The sequence below is a fragment of the Salvelinus sp. IW2-2015 genome, linkage group LG23, assembly GCF_002910315.2.
Source record: "Salvelinus sp. IW2-2015 linkage group LG23, ASM291031v2, whole genome shotgun sequence".
NCBI lineage: Eukaryota > Metazoa > Chordata > Actinopteri > Salmoniformes > Salmonidae > Salvelinus > Salvelinus sp. IW2-2015.
The window spans coordinates 635,496-644,569 of record NC_036863.1 but is presented as its reverse complement, the minus strand read 5'-3'; positions in this window follow the sequence as shown (position 1 = coordinate 644,569).

The following is a 9,074-nucleotide window of genomic DNA, read 5'->3' as shown; positions in this document are numbered from 1 at the left end:
ATCTGGGTTTGCTTAATATAATTTTTATTTTTATTATTCGTACTTTTACTTATGATAACTTAAGTATATTTAAAACAAAATACTTTTAGACTTTTACTCAAGTAGTATTTTACTGGGTGACTTTCACTTTACTTGAGTCATTTTCTATTGAGGTATCTTTATTTTTACTCAAGTATGACAACTGGGTACTTTTCCACCACTGGTTAGACACCGAACTGCAGTCGGTCAAGACCCTGGTGAGGACGACAAGCACGCAGATGAGCTTCCCTGAGACGGTTTCTGACCGTCTTGCAGAAATTCTTTGGTTGTTCAAATCCACAGTTTCATCAGCTGTCCGGGTGGCTCGTCTCAGACCATCCGCAGGTGAAGAAGCCATATGTGGAGGTCCTGGGCTGGCATGGTTACACGTGGTCTGCGGTTGTGAGACCGGTTGGACGTACTGCCAAATTGTTAAAACAACGTTGGAGTGTGCTTATGGTAGATTAATGAACATTCAATTCTCTGGCAGCAGCTCTGGTGGACATTCCTGCAGTCGCATGCCAATTGCAAACTCCCTCAAAACGTCAGACATATGTAGCATTGTGTTGTTTACAAAACTGCACATTTTAGAGTGGCATTTTATTGTCCCCAACACAAGGTGCACCTGTGTAATGATAATTCCGTTAATCGGCTTCTTGATATGCCACACCTGTCAGGTGGATGGATTATTTGGCAAAGGAGAAATGCTTACTAACGGGGATGTAAACAAATTCAAGATCTTTTATTGCACCAACACTTTACATGTTGCATTTATAATTGTGTTCAGTGTATCTACTGCTTTTACAAGCCTTCTCTATTCATACACTGTCCGTACTGCTTATACACTCCATCACATATGTACTGCATTACTTATAGTCACGAATCTGACATGGCTCATTTGAGATCTTGACTTCTTTATTATTTCTATTTTCGGGGATTTTGTCTTGTAGTTCATGAGACGGTTGCTGCACAAGATATTTTGTAGTTCAATACCACCGACATCCATCTTATTGTTCTGTATTACTGCCCTGTTGGAGCTAGAAACACCAGCATTACTGCCCTGTTGGAGCTAGAAACACAAGCATTACTGCCCTGTTGGAGCTAAACACCAAGCATTGTAACGGTGTTTCCTCCTCCTCTTCATCCGAAGAGGAGAAGGGATTGAACCAAAACGCAGCGTCGTGATAAGACATGATATTTATTTAAACCAAACACGAAAACACGCACTTACACTTGAATAGAAACAAAACAACAAACGACGTAGACTGACCTCGCCTGAACCACCTGAACCAACTGAACCACCTGAACCAACTGGACCCCCTGAACCACCTGAACCAACTGAACCACCTGAACCCCCTGAACCACCTGACGATGTGGCAATCTTGGCCGAGCTCTTGGACATGAGGAGACCCACCCACTGGGCCTCAAGATCAGCTGGGACCAAACTAAGATCCAGTCTTTTAGCGACTTCCAACCAGCCATGCTGTGGACCCCCACCACGTTGTTCCTAAGTACTGCTACCTTAGAAGTACATTAACAACTGACTGCAGGAGCAAAGCTGACATTCACCTACGTATTGGCCTCAACATCAGGAAACAACGTAACCCTCTCTCTGAAAAAATTTAGACATTGCATATACAATAGCCTGGTCATCTCCATCCTGACGTACAGATCAGATACATGGACCTTCACTCTGGACGTCACACGTCGTCTGGACGCCTTTGACTCCAAGTGCCTCCGCGGCATACTGGGCATCACATGGCGTGACCACATCCCAAACTCCACAATACGGCAAAAGATGGACCAGTCCCCTGTCTCCTCCCTGGACAGAGCCTCAAAACTACTGCCCACCTCTGGAGCCTGCCCTTATCCTTAAGGAGCCATCCCCCAACTGGGCACGCCCAAGAGGAAGACTGAGAGCCAGGTGGTACACCCAGTTGGAGGATGACCTACACAACCTGGGACTTAAAAACCATTTCAGCCTGGGACCTGGCCCAGAATACGAAGGTGTGGAGATCCATTTGTCGATGGAGCGAGCGAAGATGAGTGAGTGAGCCGAAGATCTAAATTCCTTCATTGTAAACGACTGGGAGAGGTTGTGGATGACCGGCCGGGTTTAAGGAGTGTCTCGGGACATGTAGGGACAGGAGCCACGCGTGCCACGGACACCTGGTGAGTCAGAGAGGCTGGTAGTGAAACACCCAGCGACAGAGCCAGTTGGACTCGTAGTCTACCAGCCTGCCAAGATCAGCCCAAGTCCCGATGCAGACTCACTGCCATAAAAGGATTTACAGCATCTCTCACTGACGGTTTAGGATTCATGTTCTAATACTGAACTCTACACGTCACTGACCAGGCACATCATTTCTGTTTATATGAACTTATAGGCCTACAGACAGTCAAGTAACAACAAAGGGTGCTACTACCACTACTAGTCAGTGCTGCTACACAGAAACATATGGGCCTATTCCAGAGAATAGGGTGATGTGTTGACAAGAGAAATTATACATCTTAAAACCCATACCTAAGGGTCATTGTGTACCCTCTCTAACACACATACCTTCTCTAACACACATACCTTCTCTAACACACGCACCCTCTCTAACCCACGTACCCTCTCTAACACACATACCCTCTCTAACACACGTACCCTCTCTAACACATGTACCCTCTCTAACACACGTACCCTCTCTAATACACGTGCCCTTCTCTAAACACACGTACCTCTTTCTACACACGTTACCCTCTCTAACCACACGTACCCTCTCTAACACAACTACCGTCTCTAACACACGTACCCTCTCTAACACACGTACCCTCTCTAACACACGTACCCTCTCTAACACACGTACCCTCTCTAATACACGTACCCTCTCTAACACACGTACCCTCTCTAACACACGTACCGTCTCTAACACACGTACCCTCTCTAACATACGTACCCTCTAACATACGTGCCCTCTGACATACGTGCCCTCTGACATACGTGCCCTCTCACCAGAGTGGAATGCAGGGAATGTTGAGCCTTTTGTTTATTCTTAGGGGAGGAGGAGCCCCAGCTTGATATCAGTACAACAATGCTTTTCTCCATTCTCTATCGATAAGACAATGTCATTTCAGCACCCTGCCTGTCCAGCCAGTTTACTAACACAGCAGCAACATGGTGAATCATTCAACAAGGTGATGATGACAGAAAGTACCGTGGCACSATGTTGTCATTGGCTCTGAGATGARGTTATGGTAATGAGGGAAATATGATAAACAGTCCTCTATGGTTCCGCCCAGTCATACCGTTTTGTCTTTCTTACAGTATGTTTGTGACGGGCCAGACCGACACCAGTTAATACAGCTATGAGTCTGTTACAATYACAGCGGGACAGATAATGAGCCTAAAGACAGCAACTGATAAGGTCTCCCCCCTTATGCCTCTCATTCCGACGCCTTGTTATGGCAACAGAAACAGGGGGATTTGAATGAAAACCGCTCTATTMTTAGAGCTATGATGTTATGATTTAAAAGATACAGTAGTACGTGGAAACAGTGYAAATGTGTCTCTGGAGATCAAAATCCCACCAGATTAGACATCTACTCTTCCATCAGCAGTAACTCATACTGACCTGTACCGTACCGTTGATCTGTTAGGCTCTGCCACCACATGTCCCAATGGGAATAGGGATTGTGTACACTACAGTGTAGGTAATATGATTTGTACACAGCCAACAACTATAGTATGTGGCAGGGTCTACAGTCAATCACGGATTACAAAAAGAAAACCAGCCCCGTCGCGGACCAGGATGTCTTGCTTCCAGACAGGCTAAATAACTTTTTTGCTCGCTTTGAGGACAATACAGTGCCACTGACACGGCCCGCTACCAAAACCTGCGGGCTCTCCTTCACTGCAGCCGAGGTGAGTAAAACATTTAAACGTGTTAACCCTTGCAAGGCTGCAGGCCCAGACAGCATTCCTAGCCGCGTCCTCAGAGCATGCGCAGACCAGCTGGCTGGTGTGTTTACGAACATATTCAATCAATCCTTATCCCAGTCTGCTGTTCCCACATGCTTCAAGAGCGCACCATTGTTCCTCTTCCCAAGAAAGCTAAGGAACTAGCTAACGAACTACCGCCCGTAGCACTCACTTCCGTCATCATGAAGTGCTTTGAGAGACTAGTCAAGGACCATATCCCTCCACCCTACCGGACACCCTAGACCCACTCCAATTTGCTTACCGACCAATAGGTCCACAGACGACGCAATCGCAACCACACTGCACACTGCCCTAACCCATCGTGACAGAGGGAATACCTATTTGGAATGCTGTTCATCGACGTACAGCTCAGCATTTAACACCATAGTACCCTCCAAACTCGTCATCAACTCCAGACCCTGGGTCTCGACCCCCCCCTGTGCAACTGGGTCCTGTTCCTGACGGGCCGCCCCAGGTGGTGAGGGTAGTAACAACATCTCCACCCCGCTGATCCTCAACACTGGGGCCCCACAAGGTGCGTTCTGAGCCCTCTCCTGTACTCCCTGCTTCACCACGACTGCGTGGCCGATGCACGCTCCAACTCAATCATCAAGTTTGCGGATGGACACTACAGTGGTAGGCTTGATTACCAACACAACGCACGAGACGGCCTACTGGGAGAGGTGAGGCCCTCGGAGGTGGTGTCAGGAAAATAACCTCACACTCAACGTCAACAAAACAAAGGAGATGATGGACTTCAGGAAACAGCAGAGGGACACCCCGCTATCCACACGACGGGTCGATAGTGGAAAGGTGAAAGTTTTAAGTTCCTCGGTGTACACACCACTACAAATTGGTCCACCCAAACAGCAGCGTTGTGAAGAAGGCGCAAGCAGCGCCTCTTCAACCTCAGGAGGCTGAAGAAATTCGGCTTTCACCACAAAGCACTCACAAACGTTCTACAGATGCACAATCGAGAGCATCCCTGTCCGCTGTATCACCCCTTGTACGGCAATGCTCGTAGCCCCGCCCAACCGTAAGGCTCTCCAGAGGGTAGTGAGTGTGCTGCAAAAGCATCACCGGGGTTGGCAAAACTTACCGCCCTCCAGGACACCTACCCACCCGATGTCACAGGAAGGCCATAAAGATCATCAAGGACAACAACCACCCGAACACTGCCTGTTCACCCCGCTATCATCCAGAAGGCGAGTCAGTACAGGTGCATCAAAGCAGGACCGAGAGACTGAAAAACAGCTTCTATCTCAAGGCCATCAGACTGTTAAACAGCCACCACTAACATTTAGCGGCCGCTGCCAACATACGACTCAACTCCAGCCACTTTAATAATGGGAATTGATGGAAATTATTGTAAAATGTACCACTAGCCACTTAAACAATGCCCATTAATAAAATGTTTAAAACCCTACATTACTTCATCTCATATGTATATTTAATACTGTACTCTATATCATCTTACTGCATCTTGCCATCTTTATGTAATACATGTATCACTAGCCACTTTAAACTATGCCACTTTATGTTACATACCCACACTTACTCATCTCATATGTATATACTGTACTCTATACCATCTACTGCATCTTGCCTATGCCGTTCTGTACCAATCACTCATTCATATCTATGTACATATCTTTATCCCTTACACTGTGTGTATAAGGTAGTAGTTGTGGAATTGTTAGGTTAGATTACTTGTTGGTTATACTGCATTTTCGGAACTAGAAGCACAAGCATTTCGCTTACACTCGCATTAACATCTGCTAACCATGTGTTATGTGACAAATAAAATTTGATTTGTTTGATTAGATTTAGATTCAAATATACAGAATAACCACAGATGTAATGAAATAATTTACACACAGCCTACACAGTCAGATGTGATCAGTTACAACCTGAATGGTCCCTCCCCACATGACTAATGTCAAGAGACTAACATAAAGGAACAGACCCGTTGTCTTTAGAATCCAGATGCTAACAACTCAGTGGTGACATTAGCCCCAGTCCTGAGCCCACTGGCTGCAGCAAGAGCAGCCACCACTCACCCCACAATCAGCGGGCTACAGGACGGTCCTCCCCCACAATCAGCGGGCTACAGATCTCCTCCCACCCCACAATCAGCGGGCTACAGACGGTCCTCCACCCCACAATCCATCGGGCTACAGACGGTTCCTCACCCCACAATCAGCGGGCTACAGACGTCCTCACCCACAATCACGGGCTACAGACCGGTCCTCACCCCACAATCAGCGCTACAGACTCCTCACCCACACATCAGCGGGCTACAGACCGTCCTCACCCCACAATCAGCGGGCTAAGACCGTCCTACCCCACAATCAGCGGGCTACAACCGTCCTCACCCCACAATCAGCGGGCTACAGACCGTCCTCACCCCACAATCAGCGGCTACAGACCGTCCTCACCCCACAATCAGCGGGCTACAGACGGTCCTCACCCCACAATCAGCGGGCTACAGACCTCCTCACCCCACAATCAGCGGCTACAGACGGCCACCCCAATCAGCGGGCTACAGACCGTCCTCACCCCACCAATCAGCGGGCTACAGACCGGTCCTCACCCCACAATCAGCGGGCTACAGACGTCCTCACCCACATCAGCGGCTACAGACGTCCTCACCCCAATCAGCGGCTACAACGTCCTCACCCCACAATCAGCAGGGCTACCAGACGGTCCTCACCCACAATCACGGGCTACAGACCTCCTCACCCCACAATCAGCGGGCTACAGACCGTCCTCACCCCACAATCAGCGGGCACAGACGGTCCTCACCCCACCAATCAGCGGGCTACAGACCGTCCTCACCCACAATCGCGGGCACAGACTCCTACCCCCAATCAGCGGCTACAGACCGTCCTCACCCCACAATCAGCGGGCTACAGACCGTCCTCACCCCACAATCAGCGGCTACAGGACCGTCCTCACCCCCAATCCGCGGCTACAGACCTCCTCACACACATCAGCGGGCTACAGACAGTCCTCACCCCACAATCAGCGGGGCTACAGACCGTCCTCACCCCACAATATCAGCGGCTACAGACCGTCCTCACCCCACAATCAGCCGGCTACAGACGTCCTCACCCACAATCAGCGGGCTACAGACCGTCCTCACCCCACAATCAGCGGGCTACAGACCGTCCTCACCCCACAATCAGCGGGCTACAGACCGTCCTCACCCCACAAAATAACCTGCAGACTCACACGGGATACAAAAATAGCGCACTAAACAAATCATCGTTCACCGTTACCTACCAAAGCATTTCTCACATAGTCATGTTACGGTCAAAAAGTAAACTTGGCTAATGATGCCTAATGGGCCCTCCCGTTTAACGCATAATCCTAAGGGTAAGCCCTGTCGACCTACAAGTGTCAGTGTCACGGATTCCATATACCCTCATCTAATGTTCAGCTTATGGAAACTATACTGGTAGAGTCAGTGAGATCCTCTGGTATTTCTGTGGGTGGCTGTCAGGTCAGTTAGTCATCATTGTACAGTGAATGGATCCTCTCATGTATGTGACAACCAGCTCTAGTGACTTCAGCCAGGCCACCAATGACAAGGCAGAAAGACTGCAAAACAAATGGACCCGTTGTCATTTTGAGGTTCCTGCATCGGAGGCAGAGGAGTCTATTCTGAACTCATAATGAGGGAAACTGCTGACCAATGATTCCTTGACATTTACCGATGACTCATATCCCATTCAAATAACAAAACAGTAAACAAATGTTTCCATTTCCTATTGCTGACTGAACTCAACGACGTACACGGTGGGGCACGAAATTATTGACACCCTTAATAAAGACGAGCAAAAAAATGACTGTATAAAATAGATCACTGAAATACTAAACAATATTGTTTACTCAAACTTTTTTAGGAAATGCTATTATTTTACACCAATACAATTTCTCAAAGAGATTTTGTTTAACAAGTAATAAAAAAAAACATTWAAAAAAATATGAGTAAAAATGATTGACTTGCCGTGCGGTAGCAAAGAGAACAAGTCTATGACTTTGGTCTTTGACCATTTTTTGGGCCTTCCTCTGACACTGCCAAGTATATAGGTCCTGGATGGCAGGAAGCTTGGCCCCAGTAATGTACTGGGCTGTACGCACTACCCTCTGTAGCGCCTTACAGTCAGATGCCGAGAAGTTGCCATACCAGGCGGTGATGCAACCGGTCAGGATGCTCTCGATGGTGCAGCTCTAGAACTTTTTGAGTCTCTTGGGGAGGAAAAGGTTTGGCCGTGCCCTCTTCACGACTGTCTTGGTGTGTTTGGACCATGATAGTTAGTTGGTGATGTCGACACTAATGAACTTGAAACTCTCGACCCGCTCCACTACAGCCCTGTCGATGTTAATGGGGGCCTGTTCGGCCCTCCTTTTCCTGTATCCACAATCAGCTCCTTTGTCTTGCTCACATTGAGGGAGAGGTTGTTGTCCTGGCACCACACTGCCAGGTCTCTGGCCTCCTCCCTATAGGCTGTCTCATCGTTGTCGGTGATCAGCAAACTTAATGATGGTGTTGGAGTCGTGCTTGGCCACGCAGTTGTGGGTGAACAGGGAGTAGGAGGGGACTGCCCTGAGGCAGTGGCAGATGTGTGGCAGATGTGTTGTTGCCTACCCTTAAACCACCTGGGGGCGGCTGTCAGGAATCCGGATCAGTTTGCAGAGGGAGGTGTTTAGTCCAGGGTCCTAGCAATGAGCTTCGTGGCACTATGGTGTTGAACGCTGAGCTGTAGTCAATGAACAGCATTCTCATATTCCTTTTGTTCAGGTGGGAAAGGGCAGTTTGGAGTGTGATTGAGGTTGCGTCACCTGTGGATCTGTTGGGGCAGTATGCGAATTGGAGGGTCTTAGGTTTCTCGGGATGATGGTGTTGATTCGAGCCATGACCACTTCATGGCTACGACGTGAGGGCTTACGGGCAAGTAATATTTAGGCAGGTTAACTCTTCGGTTTCTGGGCACAGAGACTATGGTGGTCTACTTAAAACATGTAGGTATTATAGACTCGGTCAAGAGAGGTTGAAAATGCCCAGGTCTCCACTGCAGGTCTCTGG